Raw genomic sequence first — 25,951 nt, 5'->3', positions numbered from 1 at the left:
TCATTTTGTTTTGGCACGTTCATCTAAAATTGTAGTTATTTGGAATTTATCAACTCATGAATTTCATTCATTATACACCATAAGTAGATTACAGTTAATTAAAAACATCTTAATTATTTTTAATGCGTCATTATTCTAGAAATATGAATCGTATAGGAATGTGTTTCTTTTTAATATATGTATACTTTCAAACGTTCATGTAAACCCGAATAATGTTTAGTTTTAATTTATCTTATGAATTTTACCCTTAATTGCATATTTCAAACAAACAAGTTGAGTAACTATACTAGGAAAGAGAGTATAAAAAATGAATAAAGATAGTTAAAAATTAAAACTAGATGATGAGAATACCGTAAAGAAAACAATGTAGAAACAACATTGAAAAGAAGTTTATATTTTGTGTAGCTTATTGAAGTGAAGTGTTTTTCAGAGCTGAAAAGGGTGGATTAGGCGTTGCGCAAGCGCACACAGTTTGACCACAGTTTTAATCACGCTATATGTACCATTAAATTTCAAGCACTTCCTGTCTTTTGCGGCTTTGGACTTTAATGGGGTTCCAACTTTACTCACTCTCTAAAACTAACGAATAACTTTTAATCTTTAAAAATTTTCACTGTTATACAGCACTTGTTACTTTTGTCGCTTCTTACAAAGTATGTGTTAAAAATGTTTTAATTGATATTATAAAATTAAACAATATGAAAAATAAAAATAGAAAACCACGAAAATTGGAAGTATAAACCATAATATTATTTTATAATAACGTAATTAATTATAATAAATTATTTAGTAAATAATAGAATATTTAAAAATTAAATTTTATGCATTGATTGACTTTCCTTCCACTTTTTAATTCTTTTGCAAAAATCTTTGTTTCATTAAAATGTTATTCTTTAATAAAAAATTTTATTCAAATATAATTTAAATATTATTATTATTGTTATAAAAAGGTATGTTTACCATTTCAATTGATGCAAAATTAACCATTCAGTTGCTACTCCAATGTATTCATAGGTAGTTCATGAAATTATTGCTTAGGTGCCGTTATTTGAATACATATCTTTAAACATAGATTTGAATAATTGAAATTGGATACAGTAACTCTATAATTTATTTGTCTCGTTCAAATATTACTTTTTTATATTTTCACTCTGGATTTTTATTTATTACTATTTATTATTTATATTAACGATTTTTTAATATATTTAAACGATTAGAATTATAGATTTCAGAAATTCCTTTCTTTCATTGCGTTTTTTTAATTTGTGTTAAATAATTGACCGTAAATAATATATTATTTAGAAAATTCAATCATATATAAAACATGATTGTTGGTTAGAATTATGATTGAACAATAACAAAAAAATAAATTTTTTTTTACTAATTTATAAAAAATGTAAAACTAAAAAAACCTTATATTTTATCGTATAGTAAATGGTTCACTTTCTAAATTTGAAAATTATTAAATCTTAAATCATTGTAAATGAACAATATTTCTTATTTAGTAATAATAATGTATTATGTTTAACAATATATCTTATCAGTTATGGTAACGTTATATCCTTCTACTATATTTTTAAGTAGGGATCACGTAATTTCGAATATAAGAGTAGGTTACTATATATTTGTTGATTTCAATTCGGCTTTTGAAAAAATTGTTCGGAAAGTCATTATTATTTAAATTGAATAAAATGGGAGTATCATCATTTAAATCTATTTATTTAATTTAAGAATTGTATAAAAACACGCCAGTATTTGTATGGTGCAATCAAGTGATAATTTAATTAAAATTCAAGAGAAATTTAATTAATTTTTTTGTATAAAACAAGGATTTTCGTTGTCAATTTAATTTTTTCGTTGTTTATCAATGATGCAATAGATTGTTTGTGAGTGAATGTATTGATGGTTGATTTAAAAATAAAACTCTTACCTAAGTATGTAGAAGATCTGGTACCTTTAGAGTCAGTTCTTAAAAAAATATTACAAAATATGATAAAAAATTTAAAAAACTTGAGTCGATCTTAAAATATAAATAAACCGAAGATAATGGTTTTTAGAAGGAGAAGTTACTTGGATGAACATAAGAAGTTATTTTGGGTAAGTGAAAGAATTGAGATAATAAATACTGATATTTGGGTACGCCTTTTATGCATTCTGGAAAGTACGTTTGCAAGATTGTATCTATAGCTAAGTATAGATTAGATAAAATGTAGCATAATTTGATAATAAAATTTATTATCAAAAATAAATTTGAAATTTTAATGATGTAACGAGAGAAATTATAGTGAACAGAATGAGTTCAATTCTTGGGTTCAAATGGGTTCGAATGGGTTCAATTCTTTTGCGTAATTGGAAGCCCTAGAAAGATGCTTTATAAAACAAAATTTATTTTCGTTACCGTTGTCCCACCCCAAATAATATGATTTCTTTGAAACTAAGAGGAATATATTTTCTCTTAACATTTTAAATTACTATGCATTTATTTACTGAAAATATTAGTCCTGTTGGATCGATGCCGTGTATTCTGACTATAAAACAATTGAGAACCTGGAAGGATGGTACAAAAAGTGAATATCTTTAGCTGAGAGGTATGGATGTAACTTGAATGGCGGTATGAGTGGGGTCGCCCAGACCCCATTCAAAAGAGTAGAGATCAGTTGGACCAGTAATTAAGGTGGTATGGTATGTGAATTTATGGATAGATGATATTCATGAAAAAATAAAACGTAGTTTATACTGTAAGCTGAATAGGGACTTAGTGGACGGCTATTATTTTAAGGGAAAATTTAATAGAAATGAAATATCCGTAATTTTTAAATCTAAAGAAGCATTAAGGTATTAAAATTACGGTCGTAATAGGTAAGATATGCAACTTCAATGATCGCTGTGTAACTTACGGTAAAAAGAAGGTATATTGGAAAATGGCCGTATGAAATTTTTGTGCTTCAAATTGTAGAAGTTATCTAATAAATTAATTTAATGCGTAATAGGTTTGCTTTTAAAATGTATGAAGAGTTGGAATGTGTATAATGGATGTTGTTGGTTATATGTACTTACGAACAAATTAAATATGGATACGTAAGGATTTGATATGGGTATCCCCGGGTGCAATTGATTGGGTTATTGTTTAAATGATATGGAAAAGAATGCATATGCAAATTTATTTGCGTAGAGGCCTGCTGTAACAATAACGTATTATTTATTCATTTATATGTTTAACCTAATGCTTCATATAATATTTGTAGTGTTCAGTTATTTTTTTGAAGAGAAACAAAGAGGAACAAAAATTCAACTAAAACGTTTTTTAGCATAGTCGTACACTACGTAGAGAAAAATAATTTTGCTGTTTCTCCAAGTAATGATAGAAATAAAGTTGTCAGTTATAATAATAATAATTATAATAATAATAAAATTAACTTTTTCATATGGTACTTTTAATAAAATAAAAAAAAATGGCAACAGAAGTTTATACTCTCTGATTATTGATAATGTCAATAATATCAAGTAAAGTTATTTACTGAAAGTAAAGAACTAAAGTTATCGCTGTCACTAACATGTAATAACACTGTTATTTATCCAAATAACCAACGCCAGTTTTGTAATAAGTTCAGTTCAATTCCTATAAATATTTTATTTTTTCTAAACACTACTAAAAAGAAATATTGTAAATTATTAAATTATTCTAAATATAAGTAGGAAAAACGGATTTCTTTTTATGCTTTTACAAATCTAACCAGTTTAACTAACTTTACTACAAAAAAAAATTATTTTTTTTACACCCACGTTCTTTTTTTTAGTTTTAGAACAAACTGATTTTAATGAAAATTACAAACGGATAATTGATTTTTTTTTATTAAAGGTAGAGTATAGAATTAATTCAGATTTTTGAGAAAATAAGCCAAATTAAGGTTGTTAATATTTTCGCTTTAACTCTATGTACGAGTAGCCAGTTTTACGATTCTTTATCGGGAGAATTCAGTTTTAATTTTTTCCTTCTACATTTTGCCTATGATATTGATTTTGATTTTTAGTACCAAAAAAAAAAAAAAAAATTGCCATTCTAAGAGGTTAAGGAACCTATTAAATGATAGATATCTTCTCTTTAAAACTAGTAATTCTCATTCAGTTAATTATAAAAATGACTCACACTATTAGGATGCTTTCATAATATAGATCATTATTTGATCACCAAACTACCAACTATTCTCTACTTCCTTTAAAATTAAAATAAAAATTAATCATTTTTAAATGTAATATTCCGTCAGAACATCCTTTATTTTATGTCTGCAGAGACTGACTGTGTTCTTTATCATTGAATGCGTTATTCTAAAGCTAGGTGTTGCTGGATTTAAGCGATTAGGTGCACTACGTTCCTGAAAATCCTGTTAACCTAAATTAGTTTCTATTAAAATAAATTTCCCAATTAAAATAAATATACTTTAACAGTCTAATTTACAATTACAATTCAATTAAATTTATGCGAAAACTACATTATCCAGGGTTTAGACCTATTGTAAACGATTTTAAGAAAATCAATAATTAATGCGTGTGTGTGTGTGTCTCTCTCTCTCTCACTCTTTGTGTGTGTGTGTGTGTGTGTGTGTGTCTGACTTACTTTGTGTGGGTGGGTGTGTGTGCACGCGCATGCACACGGACACACAACTGGCTAGGTTTGGTTATTTACTTCTTATACTTTACTTGCTTATACTTCTTTGAATATATATTTAAAAACTGATAGATATTATTTTTACTTACTCTTAAGATGTACAACAAATTCGTGAAATATAAAACATAACATACAAACAACAAAAAATGTTTTTGTTAAGCTCATGGTCTTCATTAAATGTAACGCATACAATCACCTCACAAAATTCCTTCAGTTTTATTGGAATGGTCAAAATTCGAATTATTACAACCGCATAAAAACCCAAATGAAATCAGTTATCTAAACTAATAGTAACCTAACAATCCTGTTGGCTAACTTTCTCTACGTCTACTACATCGCAATACAGCCCACTTCTCTTGTTTGGAGATGGAAATATGATATTCGAACATGTTAATAAGGCAAAATTTAACAATAACTTAGTAAAAAGAAACTTAACTATATATAAAAATACATATTCATAAAACACTCATATAAGTGTAAATTAATTCGTAATATCTACTCTCTTATAACTTGATACATTGCACTATTTGATGCGAATCATTTCCAACCTATTCACCTACTGACGTTAATTTCCCCATTCAAAATTTTCACTTATAAAAATAAAACGTGTGTATGTCTTCATTAATATGTTTTGAAAGAATTATATTGTTTAGAGTTGTTATACGTTTTAGATAATATTTAATTTTTTTATATATTCTGGTTAAACAGAACGAATTTTATTGCGGTGCATACATGCATGCGTTACATTTGATAAAGCTCATGAGTGTAAGTGAAACGTTTTGCTTTATTTATTGTATGTTGTTGTTATTGTGTATTATTTAGTTGCCTTGTGAGTAAATAAAAATATATTTGAAAATCTAAATGAGTTAAATATATAAAAACCGGTTGATACAAAGAAACAAATTTATCTGTAAATAAAATTTATCTGTGTATCTTTAAAATAAAGTTTATCTTTGACATTTTTCTGTATATTTTAATTACATCATTTTTAAAGATATTTAATACTCATTTTCCTTGTTAAAAATATTTTTCATTTAATTTTTCGTTTTATTTCTGCTCTGAAGTTTAACATAATATTTTAATGATTATAGGCGGTTAAAAATGCTAATATAAAAATCAAAACATATTTTTAGTTTTAGCCTATCTCGTATCAAAATTAAAAAAAAGAGAAAAGATCATATTTATGCTCATTCGTGATGGTGTACGTAATATGCGTGTTTCTTTGCTGAAAATTATTTACTAGACATAGATATATAAGATTTAGCGAACAAGTATGTATGAGAGAAACAGAAGACGAAGATAGAAACAGAAGCACAGAAAGATTATGGAAAGATGCAAGGAAGTGCGACTTACAAACAATTATATTTAATATAAATATACAGGAAAAGTTTAAGATGATAAAAAGTTTTGAGTGTATTACAATTATAAAAGTTTGAAATAGCTGAAAATGCGGTTATATTAAATGCAGTAATCTATTAAAACAGTAATTTACGAGCAAATATTATTACAAAATAAGTACGCTTGAAGTTGCGAGAAGAAAGTTACAACTCGAGATGATACAGAACTATGCATATAAATTTCAAGTCTTGCTCTACTGGAATAAAAGAAGCAAATGAAAAGATGTACTTCTATATTTATCTTTGTTCATAAATATAGGAATAGGGAACAAACCTTTGAAGCATATTACTTTCTGTTTTTCTCTTGCAAAAACTATGTTTTATGGTGTAATTTTATCAAACGACTCTTCTGCTTTTAACAGTTCCTTTGTTCGAGAACTTATGACATGATTTGACGATATAAAAAGTAAATGTAACTTTTAGGCTCAGATTTAGAATCTGAATAATATTCATTATACTATTTTTTTAAACTAAAAATAAATTACATTATAAACAAGTAATACTTTTTGAATTACTACTCCTTTCGCTTAAAAGAAATATTTAAATTTATTTTAATTAAAATTTATTTCTCGTTTTCCTCAAGTTAAATTTTGTACTAGTTCTGGTATAAAATAAGAGAGAATGTATTGCTATTGATAAAAAAATAAATGACCACGAATTTTATATATATATATAGCCCGTTTGTGGGAGCTCGCCGGGATCATGCTGGTCTCGGCGTAGCGCAGGCCTCTCGATTTTTTTGAGTATATCAGTTACTTTTTGTTCTAATTTGGTTCCATCATGATTTTGTATTATTTTACTAAATACCACGTTTGAATTTTGAAAATCGGAAGATCGGTTGCGTGCGAAGATATAAAATTTCCGAATAACCGTGATCTAATACATCGAGAGTGTACCCAAGGCATAAAAAAGTTAGCCTTCAACCAACTAACAAACTCCTCGTTTGAATTTTGGTAATCGGATGATTGTTTACGGAGATATATTAAACAGAAACTGTTAAATTTATTTAATATTTTATTTTTATCCACGACGGAACGGAGACGGTATATGCGTTTGGGGTAACAGATTGTGTGTATGTGTGTGTGTGTGTGTGTGTGTGTGTGTGTTACCTTTTCCTCAAAAACTACTGGACCGATTTCGATACGGTTTTAGCTTTACGGTTATATGCCGCCAGGGGGCGCTGCAATAGATATGCTTATTCAAAATAGCTTTTGAATATTTCTAAGGCTTTGTAACTCCAGCAAGGCTACATTATTATGTGGATTATTAAATAATTTGCGCTGATAAGTATAGTAAACTTTCATCATTATCAGACAATAAACGAAAGGTTCCACTTTGGAGACAGGCCTACTAATCTTTAAAAAGTAATAAATAAAATTTAAAATTAAAAAACCTATGACAAAAAACCCTTAAAAAATGTTAAATAATTAAAGATTTTTATTGACCGTCGTGCGTGACCAGTAGACTGCATGGATAAACTTTAGTTATCATCATAGTCACGCCACGAAGGTTAATCAAAATCTTTAATTTTACTCTCATCAAAAACAATATCACAATGTCACAGAGGATTATATTGTAAAAATACCGTTATTTAATTATTTCACCTTTATTCAAGGTTTTTCGACGTGTCTTTTTTAAAATTTTTAATTTTATTTTTTGTATTCAACGTAAATTTACTTCTATTATTTTTGTAATATTATTCATTTGATTGATTTGAATCACTCATTCAAACCCAGCTAACACAATGATAGAGGCTCATAGTTCACTGTTCAATAATTCAATTCATTAAAGTTTGTGCTTTAAACGGCAAATCTCGGTATATGTATATATAGTCTATATCACTCCTGTTAACGTAAGGATTCCAACGTGGAGTCATACATCTAAATCGGTTGGGCCGTTGAGCTGCTACAGTGGAAAAAATATCCAAACAAGCATACATACACCCTAAACACATTATCGCCCTTTTTGGGCAGCTGTGAAATAAAAATTTAATAATGGTTAAAAGCGTTGAGAAGTCCCTACATATAATTTCTTTTAAAATTAATTAAATTTTAAAGACTAGTAAACAAGATCTGATTATTTCATTTTATTTTATTCGATTTTTTCATTTTTTAAAGTTATTGGACATAAGAATTAATCCTATTTTTTTATTGTACATATGTTGTGTAAGAGGCGGTTACCAAGTTGTTTATAATGTTTTATCAACAAAACCTTTTTTATAAACTATAAATTGTATTAAAAATTTATGAAACATTATATGAATTATTAAGCAAGTTATTAATAAAACTAATTCATAATAATTTTTAATATAAACAAAATAAAGTTATTCTGATACTTATATGATAAAAATCTCTTAAACATACAGTTTTTAATTTGAGTAATAAATTTTTGATAAAATTAAAATAAATAATACATTTTTTGACTTCGAAATCAGTGAACTTAACTCACCTGATTTCGAAGTCGAAGATCTCAGGTTCAAATCCTAATTTGAAGTTACTTTCATTCGGATTTGAATACTAAAACGTGGATACCAGTGTTCTTTGGTGGTTGGGTTTCAATTAACCACACGTCTCAGGAGTAGTCGACTTGAGTTTGATCAAGACTACAAATTTATCGGTACAGTCTCATTACACTGATAAGTTGCGTATGACTTTAATTGTTGATGGACTATAAATAAACAAAAAAGAAGAACTGAAGAATAATTAATTAATTTTATAACTCTGTAAATATCTATTGAAATAATGTAAGCTTTGAAAAAATTATTGCTTTAAATAAATAAATAAATAAATGTTTAATTTTAATGAATTATATTTGAGAGAATGTAATGTAATAAACATATAATGTAATCATTTTAAATAAATAACTTAATTAATTGTTATTAAAAATAATTGATTTAATATTGTATAGAAACTAATTAATATTGTGAGTACATACATTAATTAAACAATTAAAGTTTAACTTAAAATAATTGCTCTTGTTTTCATAGCCTAAATAGAATATAATATGTTATATATTAAAATTGATAAGTCTATGAAATAAGTATTTCATAGAATAAATGGTTTTATTCCGGGTAGTAGATGATATTGTTTGTTAAAATATGAAACGGTTGCTTTATCTCAAGATTATAATTATATATTTATTTTATGTAACATTGGGTTAATTTATTTCCTTACAACTCAGGTAACAAGTAAGGGATTGTGCTCAATTAACTTTCTGGAAAACTTTACGGACAGAAGATTGATCAATTGTATAAGTGTTTATTCAAACGGTCAATTAACGTATTAAAACAAAAATGACTAAGGAACAAATTTATTATTAGAATAAAAACTGTTGAATTTAATTAAACTTTAATAGAATTTAAAATAATAGCCTAAAAAGTATGTGAATTTACAATTTTGTTTTAATGATATTATTATTTTAGAATTTAATTAATTTTAGAATATACAGGAAGAAACCTTTGAAACCAAAATAAGTAAAAATATTGAAATAGTTTAGATGTAAATTAATTTTTTTTAACTTATTTTGAGATATATATTAACGCATTATATACAAAACAATACTCCTATGTGAACTAAGGTCAATAAAGGCCAGGTTACATAAAATTAACTATAAAAGTTATAATTCAACTATAAACAATAATTCAAAAAAGTAAATTAAAAACAATAACCCAGTAATTCTTAATTTGTGTATAAAATATTGAAATTTAAAGAATTGAAAAAGTATTATTTTACAAGTTTTTAAATGCGATTTTTTTTTTCAAATGCTTTATTTTAGTTTGCTCTTTTTATTTAAAATATGGGTAGGCCTATAAAAAGAATAACGCTGCTTCTAACTTAGTCGAAAAGTAAGATACACGCAACTAAGAAACACGCGAAAACTAGTCGATAAAAATAAGGAAAAGAATAGATTACAACTGATATAAATAAGCTGTATTACTCTTTAAAGCTGGAAAATATTGGAATTTTTTACAATTAGTTTTGAAATTAATTTTCTTGAATTTTTTCGTAAAAAGTGATTGAATATCAGAATGAGTCAGGCTGCAGATATATAACCCTCACAAAAAATAATATATATGTAGCTTATGTAATTAAATTTTAACACTCGTAAAGAAAATAACAGCGCTTACTTTTTGTTAAAATTCTAATTTATCACATTATTGTTTGTGTATACGTAGTATATTCGTATTAAAATATGTTAACAAAGTTTTTCGTAAAATTAAAAATCATATTCTTAAATGAAATTTTTTTTTATATTCTATAAATGATAAAATGTTTTAATTCAATTGTAAAGTGACTACGAGTACTTAACATTCCTTTGAGGAATAAAAGGGAACCTGGTATGTTCAAACTGTAACGATTAAGAGATGAATTTTTATTTTAATAAATCAATTCAACGTACGCTTGCTTATTTTTCTTTATAAAGAGAGAAATAATTTTTCTTTTAGAATTTTACATCAAGCTGTTCATACAGAATTTCAGTTATCCGACTTTGATTCATGTCTTACGTGTATTAATCCGGACTACATAACTAAAATGTTTTCTATCTTGGTATAATAACTCTAGATCTAGGCTGCAAAAAGGAAAGTATTCATTCAAAATGGAATACAGTTTTTTTTTTCATTTCTCAACGTTTCATGACCCAGCGACCTCAAAAGACAGAAAATATTCTTCTAAGTTTTCGTCGGTTTTGTTGTTGATAAAAGTCGACATGTTTAAAATTATTTTGTTTTCTGTTGACATTATTTACATCAATCTTCTTATAATTAAAATATCTACAATTTACGTTTAAAAAATGTATGATTTATTGCCAATTTAACAACATTATTGTACGTCAAACGTAAAAAAATGTGTTTTTTGACCCTATTTTTGGCGTATTACATGAGATATCTTAAAAATAAGAGAGATACAGTTCTGGGACCTATTTTTTCGATTTTCCAGCTCAAAAACAATTGAATTTGCTCCTTAATTGACCTTCCCAGAATTTCAGAACGCCTTAATTTACCCGGGGGAATTGAAACTCGGGCGAAATTTTTCACCCTGTATAACTCGCTAACGAAGCGTTTTCGGACCTATGTTTATATGAACGTTTTTCTTATTTTTAGCCTCTAGAATGAGTTTCAAAGTATTGCCCTATCCTCCTGAATCACTCTGTATATTAAGAGGGAAGTTATACTCTTATTAATAAAAAATGTAATAAAATTTGTGATATACCTTATATTATATTTTGTGCGTGTGTATGTGTATGAATGTGTGTGTTTGTGTAATATTAAGAATAAGAATAAGAAAGTGTGTGTGTAAATATTAAGAATTGTGTTTTTTCAATAATTTATATATACGTCTTGGTGAATTTATGTATAATTGCATAAAATAGAGAGAGAAAGAGGGAGTGAGTGCGAGAAAAAGTAGGAACAAAAGAAAAAACTGGGATGAAAAGATTCCTGTTAGATGAATTTAATATCTTTCTCTGATTGTAAATAAGAAGTTCATGCGCTGGTCTAATCAGTTTTTTTTATGATGAAATTCTTCGTTTATAATAACAGGAAAGCTCATAAAATTACTGCGATATACACGCTACAATGAAAACGTCAAAAATAAAAACACCATTTCATTCTGGTTGTCGTCCAGCAGGAACACAGGTGGGAAATTATGAATTTTATCAGTATATAGCAATGTTACAGATATGTTACGGGTGGTTTAGTATGAGACAGCTTGATAAAGGGTGAGTTTTCGTGCTCTATCCAGAAAAACCTTATCTGATTATTCTCTTTCTCATTCTCTTGATTCTTTCAATATATCTATCTCTTCCTTTCTTTTTCAACGCCGTAGATTTCTCCTCGTACCACCTTCAAAACCATCGCTAAACGTGTATTCACAACTACCAATTTAACCGCGCTCCATTTTTTTTTTTAATATATTTTTCTTCCTACATAATTTGATTCACTGATGTTATTTTACGTTGTAACAAGTAAAAAAGGTTTAAGCACAAAAGAATGATATTTCCATTTATCTCGTATCACAACCAAAACAACAAGTAAATTAAATTGGACACTCAGCCTTGTTTTTTAAATAATAATAATGATTTATTTATACATATATTTTTGTCTACAAATATATATAATTAACGCCACTAAATCTATTTAAAAAAAATATAATTTTTATTAAATCTATTTGGGTAATCCACCATTGCTAGGATAATTAATTTCAGTTCGTTTCCTCGGCATAGATATAGTTCTCCACTGACTAGAAGTAATTGGGATTCCATAATTACAATATCGTTATCGCTTGAATTTTAGGATAAATTGTTCGCTATGTCATCTCTATGAAATCTAATTAGATATCTACGAGCTACCCTCCTCAATCTCTATTCGACGACGTTAATCGACCACGTTTTCTTGATGTTATTTAATAAGCTCCATAATTAGGTGCCCCTTCGTCGATCACATCAGCTGGTTGTAACTGATCCATGTTGCGTTCCTCTATGGCCTAGGTTAGCCTAACAAAATGTAAAAAAGATAGATAAAAAAGATGTATAAATAAGTATACTTTACAAAAAAGTAGTTTTTGTTTTCTCTCCCAAATATGTAACGAGGTCCGTAATAATCTCACACAAATATCTATTTCACAGTTATAAAATATAACAACACTTATTAAACACAGCTAAACCACAGAACAGCTGATTCATTAATTGAATATGGATTAGCAAACTAATAATAAACGTTTAAATCTATTTCTTCTTTCCTAATAAGTATGTTACAATCAGCTTCTTTTTTTAGCCTCCTGGAACACCGTTAAATAAAAATGTTGTAGTTTGTAAAATTGTCATGCCTGACCGAGATTCAAACCCAGGACATCTGGATGAAAGGCCGAGATGTTACCACTCGTGCCATGAAGCCGGCGATCTGTTCAACTAGTAAAAAATAAGCAACCCTCCCTGAAATCCGATGAGATAAGGATGATATGTAAATGATGAGTACTTTGTACAGAGTCAGGCCGACCATTCTTGAGACCTGTGGTTAATTGAACCCCAATCCACAAAGTACACCAGCATTCACCGTCAGCTATTCATATCCGTATATAAAAGCAACTAGACTTTACTAGGATTTGAACCTAAGAACCTTCGACTCCGAAAATCGGTTATTAAACACCTGATTTGCGACGACGAATTAACCACTAGAACAACCGGGTGGATTAATCTATTTAAAAATAATTTCATTTATAACTGGACTTGAAACTATTCTACCATTCACTTACTCAGGAAATTGATTGAAAATTTAAAAGTTTTTTTTTTATATAATAAATTTATAATTTTACTCTTAATTTCACATTACACTCCATCACTAATTACAGCATGGCAATTCATCTTAAATGGTATCGATACGAATATTTCTGAAACGATGCCGTTAACTGCACCGTAATAAATGTTATAAGTTTACATATTATTAGGAATAATTAATATTAAATTTTAACTGTTTTTGAACCTAGAAGCCAAACTAGCGAATATCTTTTAAGCAAGCTGATTCAATATAAAGATGTTGGGTATTCTAATAGCAGCTTTTACTGAAGTGGTTACAGTATAATTCTTATCAGAATATACTATCTCTTTGCTGTTCAAAATATATATATATATATATATATGTATGCACAAGTTAAATATATCCATAATTCAGATGAAATAATACTAGTATTATCCAAATCCTTGGGTTTCAGACGATATATTGCAGCCGATGGATGAACGTAGAAAATATAAGAATGTTAGTGATGAAGAAAGTAAAAGGAACTATCGGCAATTAAGAAATACTATAAACAGGAAGTGCAAACTGGCAAAAGAAGAGTGGATTAAAGAAAAGTGTTCAGAAGTGGGAAGAGAAATGAACATTGGTAAAATAGACGGAGCATAGAGGAAAGTTAAGGAAAATTTTGGGGTACATAAATTAAAATCTAATAATGTGTTAAACAAAGATGGTACACCAATATATAATACGAAAGGTAAAGTTGATAGATGGGTGGAATATATTGAAGATTTATACGGAGGAAATGAATAAGAAAATGGTGTTATAGAGGAAGAAGAGGAAGTTGAGGAGGATGAAATGGGAGAAACAATACTGAGATCTGAATTTAAGAGAGCATTAAAAGATTTAAATGGCAGAAAAGCTCCTGGAATAGACGGAATACCTGTAGAATTACTGCGCAGTGCAGGTGAGGAAGCGATTGATAGATTATACAAACTGGTGTGTAATATTTATGAAAAAGGGGAATTTCCGTCAGACTTCAAAAAAAGTGTTATAGTAATGATACCAAAGAAAGCAGGGGCAGATAAATGTGAAGAATACAGAACAATTAGTTTAACTAGTCATGCATCAAAAATCTTAACTAGAATTCTATACAGAAGAATTGAGAGGAAAGTGGAAGAAGTGTTAGGAGAAGACCAATTTGGTTTCAGGAAAAGTATAGGGAAAAGGGAAGCAAGTTTAGGCCTCAGATTAATAGTAGAAGGAAGATTAAAGAAACACAAACCAATATACTTGGCGTTTATAGACCTAAAAAAGGCATTCGATAACGTAGACTGGAATAAAATGTTCAGCATTGTAAAAAAATTAGGGTTCAAATACAGAGATAGAAGAACAATTGCTAACATGTACAGGAACCAAACAGCAACAGTAACAATTGAAGAACATAAGAAAGAAGCCGTAATAAGAAAGGGAGTCCGACAAGGATGTTCCGTATCGCCGTTACTTTTTAATCTTTACATGGAACTAGCAGTTAATGATGTTAAAGAACAATTTAGATTCGGAGTAACAGTACAATGTGAAAAGATAAAGATGCTACGATTTGCTGATGATATAGTAATTCTAGCCGAGAGTAAAAAGGATTTAGAAGAAACAATGAACGGTATAGATGAAGTCCTACGCAAAAACTATCGCATGAAAATAAACAAGAACAAAACAAAAGTAATGAAATGTAGTAGAAATAACAAAGATGGACCGCTGAATGTGAAAATAGGAGGAGAAAAGATTATGGAGGTAGAAGAATTTTGTTATTTGGGAAGTAAAATTACTAAAGATGGACGAAGCAGGAGCGATATAAAATGCCGAATAGCACAAGCGAAACGAGCCTTCAGTAGGCTTACATAAAAAATTAATTTAAATGTCAGGGAAAGATTTTTGAAAGTATATGTTTGGAGTGTCGCTTTATATGGAAGTGAAACTTGGACAATCGGAGTATCTGAGAAGAAAAGATTAGAAGCTTTTGTAATGTGGTGCTATAGGAGAATGTTAAAAATCAGATGGGTGGACAAAGTGACAAATGAAGAGGTATTGCGGCAAATATATGAAGAAAGAAGCATTTGGAAAAATATAGTTAAAAGAAGAGACAGACTTATAGGCTACATACTAAGGCATCCTGGAGTAGTCGCTTTAATATTGAAAGGACAGGTAGAAGGGAAAAATTGTGTAGGCAGGCCACGTTTGGAGTATGTAAAACAAATTGTTGGGGATGTAGGATGTAGAGGGTATACTGAAATGAAACGACTAGCACTAGATAGGGAATCTTGGAGAGCTGTATCAAACCAGTCAAATGACTGAAGACAAAAAAAAAAAATACTAATATTCTTTTGTAACGTACCATGTTAGCAACAGTTGTAAAATTTTATTGACCATGTTGGTTGCAATAATTTTATCGAGTCGTATTTCATTCCAGTATTGTTTTTTGACTTTAAAAATTAACAGTTAGATTCTACCTCTTACAAAATTATTCCTTCTATTCCGTTAAGCCGTAAATGGTTGATAATATACAGGATGATGTAAAAGAATGGAAACGGCTTTATATTTCAAAACTGAGTGACACTAGGAAGTATAAAAAAATGAGGACATACATAATTACAAAATTAGTAATTTTTGGTGTGTTTGAAATTCTTGTCAGCCACTAGTTCCAACATTACATATTTACAGTATGTTATTGGATGTAATTCTGAAGGTATTACAAAATAAAAAAGTTTCTTAGGGGCGCTTTATTTCGTTTTATTACTTCCGCAATTTTTCCGTTTTTGTAACTTTAATTGCTTACAACCCGAAAATGAAGGCATTTATTATTAAGAAACGGTTTTCGCTATCGTTTTTCTTGTAAAACTTTACGTTAAAATCATTTATCACGTTTCTGCATTTCTATAAAAAAAAACAGTTTGATTCAATATGGCGGACAAAAACTTTGCACGCATTATAAAGCAATAATTTTGCAAACTATGTAGATTCGCACTTATTTCTACCTCCTACTATTTCTTAGTTTTGAAATATGAACCCGTTTCCATACTTTAATATCACTCTGTATAGCTACATACAACTATTTTAGCAATAAAACTATACATTATATATAAATAAATATATATACGAGGTGCTACCCAAAAGTTCGTGAAATTTGAATTTCGCGCGTGAACCATTGCTGGTACGACCAGCTGCCGCTAGTTGCTAACAGTACTCTTTGTGAATCAGTGTTCCAACAGCTGTGACGTGAGAGGCTGCATTGTTGACTTTCGTGCGGTTGTGTAACGTTGTGTTTTACTGCTTCGGCGAAGTTCTAAATAACAGATTTTAAAGAGCAAAGAACCTGCATAAAACTTTGATTCATGCTTAAAAAAAACCGGTGCAGAAACACATCGCATGCTTGTGGAAGCATTTGGTGACAATGCTATGAGTAAAAGTAAAACTTTTTGGTGGTACAAACGAATCAAAGATGGACGAACAACAGTCGGTGACGATGAGCGTTCAGGAAGACCATCAACAAACACCGGAAAACTTTGAAAGAGACAGTGGAAATTATAAGTTATGGTAAGCTATTTTATTTTTATGGTAAAATTCCGCAAACTTTTGGGTAGCACCTCGTATATATATATATATATATGTATATACCTAGTAGACATTATATAACTATTTATCTAATTAAGGAAAACCATTTACGATTTTTTAATTTATTTTATGATACATTAAATGCTTTTTTCTTTTTTTTTGACTTAAATAATACTTCTTCATTGGGTATGTAAGTACTAATCAAAATAGTTTCGTTAGAAAAAAAAATAGATTTTTAAGTGAAGTGTGGGGAAACATTTCTTACGTTGAAATTTTTCCATTTCTGTAGAATCATATCTACCGTTGCAAAAACAGGATTGAAGAATAGTAAATCTTCTTTACTATTTTCATATTTATAATCTTCATGGCGAAATGATAACTTCTTTCATCCGGAGGTCCCGGGTTCGAATCCCGGTAAGGAATGGAATTTTTCTTACGTTACAAATTTCATTTATCATTCATCTAATAACTGGTAGATGTATAAACGTGTTGGTACTATGTAAATAAGTAACTAAATAAATAATATCTACGATTTACGAAAAATATGTATAAAACATGATTATTTCACTTTATTGAATGGATTTGCTTTTTCCTTTAAAAACAAAAATACGGATAATATATTTTTTATTTCCAATTTCTGAAAAACCAATTAACTTTATAATTCATATCTTCGTTGCTCAAGCGATTATAATCTTCTCTTTTTTTTTATGGAATCGTACTGGAATGTAACATGTTGATTTAACTAATTTCATCTGTGGTTTTTTCCCAGTATTTGATTTCTTTTCCTCTTTCACTATCATACTCCAGAATTTTGAATCAGTGTTTAGTATACAGTAGGCTTCGTTAAGTGGATATGTGAAGGGGAATTTGATATTTTTTACTTACTTTTTATATAGAATATTGCATATTTTAAAACAAAATGAAAGATATTGGATTTTATCAACCTTCCCACAAAATTTCATACTTTAATAACAGTTTACAATGTTTTTATTTTCTAAAATTCATGAAAAATAAAGATATCAATAATAAAAAAAATTATCTTACAATTTTACTTATTTTTATTAAATTCTCTGAAATATTTTATAAAAAGATATAAAGTTATATGGATATTGTTTGAAAAAATCTACTTTCAATTTTTTTTTTTTGCAGATGTTAGTTTATAATTTACTGAATTTATTTGGTTTAAGGAAAATTCTATTGATTTTTAACAAGCTGATTTCAACTTTTGGTGTCATCATGAAATGTTATTTTTAGCGTGACAGAAGATAAATTAACTATAGAGTAGGATTTTAAAACTATCTTATTTTGCTGTAGATATTACGTAATATTTAATTAAAAAGCTCGTGTTATGTTTTCCTAATTTGAAAAAGTTTCTTAAAAAGATGAAGTAATTATGGAGGAAAAATTTTGTTTGTTGATTAATTTTTTAATATAAAAATATATTATTTTTTTATTTCATAAAACTCGAGGTTGTAATTCAGATGAATTTAAAGAGGAAAGAAATAAAATTTTAATTGTTTTTTAACTAAAAATAATTTTGAAATAATAAAGTTTTTTTAAGTAATCGAACTTAAAATATTAAAATTTCTTTTTCATGCATTGTTTTTATGGCAAAATTTATTCATGTTGTTTTGATAAAAAATAGTTTGGGTTGCAATTTTTTTAAAAATACAAATTATTAGTTGGCTAATAATGCAATATTTTTAAAATATTTTTTATTAGACTATTTTAATCTTCGTTTTGTTATACATTCTACAGTAAAATCTGAGAATTATAGTGCGTGCGTGCAAAAATAGTTCCGATTAATGTTTTGAACAATGTGCCTGTATTAAAGTTTAAACCATCGACTGCCAACACATATCTATTGGAATTGGCTTCAGTCCATAATGAATTATTGTAATTTTAGTTGAAAAAGATAATAAATCATACTTCATAGTAAAATATTTCATTATGAAATTTAGCATCCAATCCATGTACGTAGTACAGTGAAATTTATTACTGTATTGATTAAATTTTAATTCGGTATAATTTATTTTTGGTAAACAATTTCAAAAAATAATAAATGCTAGTTATTTAAATAATGAGCAATAATCTAATAGTACAAAGCACATTCTTTAAAATATTACCAAACTCTTCCGTATCGGTAGTAATTAGAAAGTTAGCGCTATGGTTTAGCATGAGGCAGTTCACCGAGTAATTTTTAATGCAATGCGGATTCAATTATATTTTACTGTCTACAATTACACGATACTCTTCTTTGTAACCATTTCCTTGTTGGATTCCAGTTAACAACAGATAGTTTACTTGCATGGATATAACTATATATACGCGTATATGTTATATGTTAATGAATATAATTGGTGATTATATATATAACATATATTTATTTGTACACCCGAAGTCTGTAAATAAAGTAATGAGACGGGTTAAAAAAAAAACATTTTTATTTGCAATCTAATTATACATGAATTCTGTCACCTTTGAAATAGTTACCTTGGGAAGCCATGCAACGCTTCAAAACGGTTTTCCAACTCTTCATGGCAGTGTTGGAACTCAGAAACCGGAATATCCTTCAGATGGTCGGTTACATTTTGTTTTATGTTTTCTACTGTTCTAAAGTGGTGTCCTTTGAAGTGTTTTTTTAAATTCGGGAACAGGAAAAAGTTGCAGGGACTCAAGTCAGGTGAATAAGGTGGTACAGGAACTACAGAAATGTTTTTCTTTGATAAAAACTGATTAATTGAGAGTACAGTGTGACAAGGTGCATTGTGGTGACAATGATGTTGCATCACGATGCAACACCCAAGTTGTCTTTGATGGCTGGTCTCACAAGGGCAACTCTTTTCCGCAGTCTTTTAAGAATTTCTTGGTAAACATGTTGATTTACAGTCTGTCTTGTAGACAAAAACTTCTTATGGACGGTGCTATTACTATCGAAGAAACAAATTAGCGTAGTTTTTATTTGCTCATTTCTGATTTTTTGGGACGTGTAGAGTTTGAAGTGTGCCGCTCCTTGCTCTGGCGTTTTGTTTCTAGGTCGTACTCAAATATCCAAGATCCATCGCCAGTTTTAGAAAATGTTTGTTAGAAAATGTTATGTTTTAGAAAATCAGGACCGATTTCAATTCGCCCTAGAAGATCGCAGCACACTTCCATCCTGTTTTTCTGTTCAACAGTGAGGTTTTTTGGGACCGACTTTGCACACACTTTTTTCATGCCCAATTCGTTTGTCAAAATTTGATGGAATGTGGTACGGTTCAAATTCAACTGTTCTGCAATCATTCTGACAATTAATTACCGGTCGAACTCTATCAATTCTCTGATTCGTTCAACATTGTCGTCACTTTTTGACTTTAACCGTCCGCAACTGATTCCCGACCATCTGAAAATGCTTTAAGCCACCTAAAAACTTGGGCTCGTAACAGAGTATCATCTCCATACGCCCTTTTCAATTTTGAAAAAGTTTGAGTAACATTCTCACCAAGATTAATACAAAACTTGATTGCACAACGTTGCTCATAATTAGTATCACTCATTTTTGTAAAGCATAACAAAAACTCGTTTCACGAAAAGTTTGTTTACGTCTCACGTGGCAACAATAGACTAAAACTATTATTACCTATTAGAAATCAGCTGTTCATATAACCATAATTTTACTAGTAACTTTAGAGATTTTCCACTTTAGCTGCCAAAAAACTAGTCTATTACTTTATTTACAGCCCTCGTATATAACTATCTACCGACACATTTATTATACAATAAAAGACATAGCTGTCTACAAGCTCATAATTAAGAAAGCTGTACTAGATGTGTGAGATTTTCCGGGATATCATGTAAATGTATCACTCAAATAGTGTTACTGAAATAAAATATTATTATTATTCTGTGATAATTATATAATTATTATTATTCTTCCTTTGATAATTGTTATTCTTTTAAGCTAACATCATGGTAATATTTAAAGCTTTTTTTTGCCTGTCTTCAAAGAATAGGATTTGAGGGTTTGGGGACAGTACTTTATAAATATTTTTAGCATTAGGATTAGAATTAGGTGAAGGGATCAGTTCAATGATAGTGAGCTAAGTGGTAATAAGTGGTCGGACTCATACCTGAAGCTTTCCAAACCCATTTCTACACATTTCCCAAGAATGAATACCTCTCTTCTCAAGTTATTTATATATATATATATATATATATATATATATAATATGCAATAATGCAATATATTTTGTGGGTATGTAGCCAAGTTGTACTCAGAAGAAAGAAAAACCGTATCTAACTAAAATTCTAGGGTATCTTTCTTCAACGGTAATTTCTTTAGTAGCTCTCAAATTAGCGTAATAAAACTACGTATTAGATAAGTATCACATGTCGTTTCAAAAATATTCAATTTCTAAAAACTTTATACATGTAGGCTACAATATAGTTTATGAAGATTAGGGTTAACCATGAATTACATGTTCATTTGGTAGCTAATGAATGTTCAACCATGTTAATTCATAGTTAACACATGTTTACCATGTGCTAGCTAAAGAAGCTACCACAATTTCCTTGCTAGGAATTTTCATCTACTTATTATATTTATATGAGTTTATAAAAAAAATCCATAAATAAAATCAGGTTTTCCATCCTCTGTTCAAGTAAAAATAAGCATGAAATTTAACACATTTCGGTGATAAAGATGTTAAGTTTAGTTATACAATATTACCTATTTTCTTTACCTAATTCTTTTCTTACACAAAGGTATTTGTACATCATAAAACTTACTTAAAATCTTATAGGTATAACATTTTTTAGGGTATTTAAACGAAATTATATAACTTCTGTAATAAAAAAAGAGAATATTTTAAGGTTTATAAAAATTTAATTGTATTCTGCTATTAAATGGTTAAATTACACCAATGATTTTATCCTTTACCCCTGCATAATGCCTTTATTCTTTGTTAGGTTTAATTAAAGGAATGAATTTGAAAGCAGGTTTATGCTCAGATACCGTTTACAACATTTTTTTTTTAGCTAAAATCAACTTTGGTTGATAAAGAATCGTCAGTAGAAGTTACGAAAAAAAAAACAGAAATATAAAGAAATGATAATATTAAACTATATTGATTGACAATTAATACTAAATTTACCTACAAAACTCTATAAAACACATTAAAAAACTTATAAATAAAAAGGAAAAATGATTACTAAATAATCGGTGTCTTTCCAGACAATCTGAATAGACTGCATAAATTTTGTTTGAAAACCCTTAAACCTCCGTTCAATCTACTTGTCCCTACTTAGTTCACGCTTCTATTATAGGTTAGATAGATAAAAAATTATCTCAAGAAAGATATACAGATCAAAGACATATTACCGGTTATGAAGAAAAATTTAATTGAGGGAATAACAGTGTAAAAAAAAAATATTTTTACACTGAAAATTTACACAATACGGTTTTTAATCATTTTAATATTCAAACAAGCCGTTGGATTTGGTCCCACATTTTTGTTCAGTAGCGAAATTTCTGCTTAGTAGTTAATACAGAAAGCTCACTATTTATGCGATTCCTGTTTATTTGTACGTTTTTAAAAGTAAGTTTTTAAAAAATAATCTTGTGACCAGTTTCCAGGCAGCACAATAGGTAGTTTCCTAGCTAACTCAATTTTTTTAGCCTTTTACGTCTACAATGAGTCAAATGCTCTTTTATTCTACTTTTATTTTGTTTTAGTAATCTTTCTTTTCCTTAAAGAAGATGAAAGCAGTTTAAATTTTCTAAGTATTCTGAGTTTCAATTTTTTAATCTAAAAGTCCAATTTATAAATGCTAAAGCAGTTCTTTCGGCGGGTTTATATATATATGTTTAGTATTTCTAAAGATAGAAGACAATCTCATTGATATAGCTACGGTAACGTTAAAGTTGAAGTTGTGATTGTTCCAAGTATTTTAGATTGCTCCTTTAAGGAGGGGAATATGCAATTTTTGTCCATGCTTCTGCGATCGATCCTTCTCCATCGTTGTGAAATACGATTGCTTTGCTGCGTGGCAAAACAATCTACCACTCTAACTGCAACCTTTTATCCCATTTTTTAAATAATTTAACTGATATAATGATCATTGCACCAAACATTTAATTGAAAAAAAATTTCATCTTTATAAACTCCTGAGATATAATCAGACACCAATATAAATACATTTTGTATTTAATTTTTATTTTTGAATTTTGTAAGTAAATTTTAATTTTTATAACTTTGGAAACTCAAAAATATATCAAAATCCAGGGCGGGTTAATTTTAATTAACAGCAGAACCTTCAATATTTTTTTAAAAATATTCAAGAAAGTAAAAAAAAAACTTCAATGGTTATTTTAAAAATAATAAATAAATAATTAACGTTTTTTGTTTTATTGCCGTGATTTTTAGAGTCAGTGAATCAAAATTTTAATGATAATATAATATTATGGATATCATTTTTAGGAAAGTACTTAAACGTACTGAATTAATAAAAAAAAAATGACTGGCATAAAATAAGATTTTCTTCATTTCCATCTTAATTAAAATCATTTATTTCATTTAAAAATTCATTTTCTAGAGTGCTCAAATGATTTTGTACCAAAATCTAATAAACTTATTATTTCCTTGCTCGGTTTTTAGGTAAATACTTATGAAAATAATCAAGCACGACCAGGATTCAAACCCAGAACCTTCTGGATGAAAGAGACAGAACGCTATCACTCACAAGAGAGTCAAGAGGTACTGCTATGGAGATATAATACATAGTCAACACCATTAATGGTTTAAATTTACATATACTCTATTACATCTATATAATTATAATTCATATCAACTAAAACGTGGAATTTGATTAGCTCAATGAACAATCTCAAAACGAACTAATAGCGATAGGTGACAGTGCAAAATGAACTTGCATTGACCGTGAAAATCACGTCAATTATTCAAGCTTGAAGTCAAAGGATGAAGTGATCATCAATCACAATTAGTCGGTTAAAAAAATAATTTAATGATATTAATGACAACAATAAAAAAAGATACAAAATGTTTTTATATTTTAAGTTTTATGTTTAGAGTTCAGGATATTGGTAACGTTACTGGCAAGTTGAGAAAACGAATACTAGACTAGGTGGAAGGTATCACTGTCACAGCTGGTAGGGACCTTCGGCGGGTCCATTTGTTGATAAAGGACGACGACTCCCTTACTTCGGAGGAGAAATTGTTACGTGACATAAGGAAGATTGCTGTGGATTCGGTCACTATTGATGTCCTCTCCCTGCGGCCGTCGTATGGGGAAACTAAGGGGCGACGGTGGCGGTCTCGCCACTGCTGGCCGAGGAACTGCTAAAGGTTACCGACTTCGTATAGGATGAGTATGTTGCCGGGTTTCGAGGAGGTCCACCGAGGAACGATGCTATCGGTGCTGGGGCATAGAACACCGGGCAGGGTCTTGCAGCGGCCCCGACAAAAGGGGCCGTTGTTTTACTTGCGGAGCTGAGGGGCACCTCCGGAAGCACTGCCAAACACTCGCAGGCATCACTTCTGAGTCGGGGCTGCAGGGCCAGCAGTAAAATATGAGTCCCGTCGCCTTTGCTTGTGGACGGTCTAAGGTTGAGACAGCCTCGTCCAGGAGAGGTGGGTCGCTTATGTGTCCCAATCTCGTTGATTGGACGGGAATTTCCTTGTGTCTTTATCATGGGGGACAAAGTAAGACCTTAGTCCCGGTGGGTGACCCCCATTTGAGGCATGGCTTATAATTAAGACCGGGTCCCGGCTACCTGGAGGAACTTTATTTCCGACGAGGGAGTTTGAGGCGCTGGCACCCGCTGGAGCTGAGTAACTGCTTAATTGCAAATCCAGCTCTGGATGTTGTGGGGGGGGGGGGGTGTTAAACCAATGATGTACACAAAAAAAAGTTTTATATTTATGTTTTTTTTATTTTATGTTAAATGTTTTTATGTCAACAACATAATGTTTACGTTTGATTAATAATAATTAAAAATTAATTACGTATGATAACCGGGAGATTAAGTATAAAATATGACTTAGATTTCCAAAATTTGTGGAAAAAGATAAAATTACAACTACATATACTTCCCTTATTTTCTATTACAATATATTGATAATCTATTGTAGATCATACTTCAAATACAAAGGTTTACTTAATCCATTAATTTCTGATATTCAACCAGATATATTTTTCTTTTTTATTTCACATAATGTGTAACAATACACATTACAACTAACAATAAGAAGTCTAATAATAAAAATAACAATTCACGTCTAACAATAAAAATAAAACCCCAGTAAAGAATTTTTAGAAGCGGTTTTATTTTCTAATAGTAATTACATCATAAATGAAATTTACTTCAACATTAATTGCTGATGTAGATTGTTAGTTTATTTTGATGTTTTACTTTCTTATGTTCATTCACTCTAGAGTCTATTATATTTTAGTCCGAAATGCAGTAAAGGTTATTTCTCTTCTAAAAGTTACTAATATAAAAATTTAGGTCTGTGAAATTATGAAACAGGAAAAATTAGTACATTAAAGAGAAATATATTACTATTATATAACTATAAATATTCGCTAGAAATAGTACTCCAACTAGAAATTACTAGAAATATAATATTTAAACGTTAGTTACTATTCAAAAATTTTATTAGTTATCTGGATTCATAACAGTTTATAAATAATCTTACCTATTACTAACTTTTTAGAATTTTTGTTAAAATCTTTCTGGTAATACCTCTCGTTTTCTATTTAGCCTCCGAAACTACCGTAAGATATTACTTCAGAAGATGAATGAGGATGAAATGTATCAATATAAATATAGTCTTGTACAGTCTCAGGACAACCATTCCTGAGGTGTGTAGTTAATTGAAACCCAACCACTAAAGGACACCGGTATCCATGATCTAGTATTCAAATCCGTATAAAAATAAACTGCCTTTACTAGGATTTGAACCTCAGTATTCTTTACTTCGAAATCAGCTGATTTGCGATGACGAGTTAACCACGAGACTAGGTCGGAGGGCTCAATTTCTGACAACACGT

The sequence above is a fragment of the Lycorma delicatula genome, chromosome 6, assembly GCF_047948215.1.
Source record: "Lycorma delicatula isolate Av1 chromosome 6, ASM4794821v1, whole genome shotgun sequence".
Taxonomy (NCBI): domain Eukaryota; kingdom Metazoa; phylum Arthropoda; class Insecta; order Hemiptera; family Fulgoridae; genus Lycorma; species Lycorma delicatula.
This window is presented reverse-complemented; position numbering follows the sequence as displayed.